At 49.5% G+C, this 3,145-nt stretch overlaps 1 protein-coding gene across 1 annotated transcript in view; it reads right to left on the bottom strand.

Annotated features, from left to right (window-relative positions):
* Positions 1 to 3,145, bottom strand: part of kifc3 (kinesin family member C3) — a 31,762-nt gene that overhangs the window by 20,565 nt on the left and 8,052 nt on the right. The window lies entirely within an intron of this gene.

The raw sequence follows: 3,145 nt of genomic DNA, 5'->3' as shown, positions 1-3,145 counted from the left end.
CATTTAAATAATAATAATAATAATAATAATAATAACAGAGCATCTACTGAGCCAACATATCACTGAGGTATCATACAGTTATTCACTGCTCAGCATTAACACACAAAAACAACTGAATACCTCCAACACACCGACATCTGATATCAAATATTCAGATCGACTGACGCTCAGCCAAACACTATCCACTTTCTCCAAACGCAGTACTGTTCGTAAAGAGACGCAGTACAGTTCGTGCAGAGACGCAGTACAGTTCGTGCAGAGACGCAGTACTGTTCGTACAGAGACGCAGTACTGTTCGTGCAGAGACGCAGTACAGTTCGTACAGAGACGCAGTACTGTTCGTACAGAGACGCAGTACTGTTCGTACAGAGACCCAGTACAGTTCGTACAGAGACGCAGTACAGTTCGTGCATAGACGCAGTACTGTTCGTACAGAGACGCAGTACTATTCGTACAGAGACCCAGTACAGTTCGTGCAGAGACCCAGTACAGTTCGTACAGAGACCCAGTACTGTCCGTACAGAGACGCAGTACAGTTTGTACAGAGACCCAGTACAGTTCGTACAGAGACGCAGTACAGTTCGTGCAGAGACGCAGTACAGTCCGTACAGAGACGCAGTACTGTTTGTACAGAGACCCAGTACAGTCCGTACAGAGACGCAGTACTGTTCGTACAGAGACCCAGTACAGTCCGTACAGAGACGCAGTACTGTTCGTACAGAGACGCAGTACAGTTCGTGCAGAGACGCAGTACAGTACAGGTAGGACTGGTTTGAGACACTTCTGGAGGTTTTGAAAGGCCGTGATAAAGATGTGTTCTTCGGATCAGTATCAGTTTATCGGTTCTGGAGTTGTAGTTAGTCGTTTCTGATGGCTCATACTGACGACACAAAGTTAACGTTTGTAAACAGAACGTTTCATCTGTTGGTTGAGTCGACCTTGTTGCTCAGCGTCCTGGAAACCTGGACCCATCCGTCCACCCTGTGTACGTGACAGACCTGGGATCTTCAGTGAGAGCTGACAGCCTGAATCACAGCCAGTGAACTGTGATGAGTGGACCGGGTCAGGACCTCACTGTATATAGTGGTGACCCGTCCTAAAACGTACTGTAAAACAGAGCTGGGACTGTTTCTGGAAACAGACCTGCGGGAACAAAGAGGACGTTTCCAGTCCACCGACCACTTTCAGGGTCCTAATGAGGGGGGCGGAGCCACAGCAGGAAACACGCTTTACTCAGAGGATCGGATTACTACTGGTCACATGGTACACATGGTACACATGGTACCAAGAGTCCAACCACATCTCACATGTTAGACTGCCATTCAGACAACCAGGAGGCCTGTCAAGAGGTTTGACAGATCATTGAGGAGGTCCAAGGATCCAGGAGAAGGTTCTGAGAGCTCACGAGGAGGTCCAAGGATCCATGAGAAGGTTCTGAGAGCTCACGAGGAGGTCCAAGGATCCAGGAGAAGGTTCTGAGAGCTCACGAGGAGGTCCAAGGGGTCACTAAGAAGGTGTAGCGATGTATGAATGTCTCACATCGCATTTCTCAGACATGGAAGAGAACATTTTTGTTGCTCTTTGTTTGTTTCCACATTCGAGTAACTCGTATAACTACAGTCTCTGTGCTTTTCTAGAGAGGTCTGTGCCAACATCTTGGTGGACGTCACGCAACCCAAAAGTTAGGACAGGACGGACTGGTCTGAACCAGCAGTGTCCAGTCTAACAGTGAACACAGTAACAGAACCTCTGAACCGGCAGTGTCCAGTCTAACAGTGAACACAGCAGCCGGGTTTGGCTCCTGGCATCCCGGGCTGAGTCAGTTCAGTTGTCTGTGAATCACCTTGGTACTGTGACTGTTGGTTCTGTATCTGTCCATCATAAAGCGTGTCATAAAGGTTCAGTCAGTCCATGTTGTTTTGCTGCAAACCAATCAAACGCTCACACAGCTGTAAACACGGGCCAGGTCCAGGTCCAGGTCCAGGTCCAGAGCTGAAGGTGTGTCACTTATCAGACCTGACACGTTTCTGAGGAAGAGGAGGTTTGTAGGTCACCGGAGGGTCACCTGACCTACAGGTGTGTGTCATGAAGGGGGGCGGGGTCTCAGGTGTGTGTGAGAGGCTCAGATTGTTGGACACATGTTCCCCTCTTCATGTGTGTCACAGTGTGTACCTGACCCACACAGTGTGTGTGTGTGTCACAGTGTGTACCTGACCCACACAGTGTGTGTGTGTGTGTCACAGTGTGTACCTGACCCACACTGTGTGTGTGTGTGTGTGTCACAGTGTGTACCTGACCCACACAGTGTGTGTGTCACAGTGTGTACCTGACCCACACAGTGTGTGTGTGTGTCACAGTGTGTACCTGACCCACACAGTGTGTGAACACACAGCAGCATGTCAGAGCGTGGGACATGCTGCTGTGTGTTCACAATGCACTGCACACACACACACACACACACACACACACACACACACACAAGCATGTAACATGTTTGTTGTGTGACATCAGGCATCTGGAAAAAAAGGAAAAGACAGAAAGAGCTGACAGAGAAGGAAACAAGTCAGGAGGAGGAGCAGGCAGAGGAGGAGGAGGAGGAGGAGGGGGAGGAAGAGGAGGAGCAGGCAGAGGAGGAGGAGGAGGAGGAGCAGAAAGAGGAGGAGGAGAAAGAGAAGCAGAAAGATGAGGAGGAGGAGCAGAAAGAGGAGGAGGAGGAGCAGGCAGAGGAGGAGGAGAAAGAGAAGCAGAAAGATGAGGAGGAGGAGCAGAAAGAGGAGGAGGAGGAGCAGGCAGAGGAGGAGGAGGAGTCCCTTTTTATATACCGGGACCGGATCCCACTCTCTTGTCCTTGACGTCGCTGGGATTTTTTTACATTCTTTAACCCCCACGGTTTTTGGGTATGGTGGGGTTTCGGCTTGCTCTATGTCCTTTGCGCGCCCCATTTTGGTGGGGGGGGCTGCTTGATTTTGGTTGGTTTTCTCGTTTGTTTACATTTGCCATTGGGATCCCCCCACGGGAGGGGACCATCAAAGGGGAATAAGGGGGGGGATTTTTTTTATCGAGTATATGGGAGAGCTGGTGATGCAATTTGTCTAATTACTATGTCTTAATGTGGATGTTGTTGAAATTTCAATTGTCTTTTTCG

The sequence above is a fragment of the Larimichthys crocea genome, chromosome VIII (assembly GCF_000972845.2).
Source record: "Larimichthys crocea isolate SSNF chromosome VIII, L_crocea_2.0, whole genome shotgun sequence".
In the NCBI taxonomy this organism is placed as follows: Eukaryota; Metazoa; Chordata; class Actinopteri; family Sciaenidae; genus Larimichthys; species Larimichthys crocea.
Note: the sequence above shows the minus strand (reverse complement) of the source record. Positions and strands in the feature narration are given on the sequence as shown.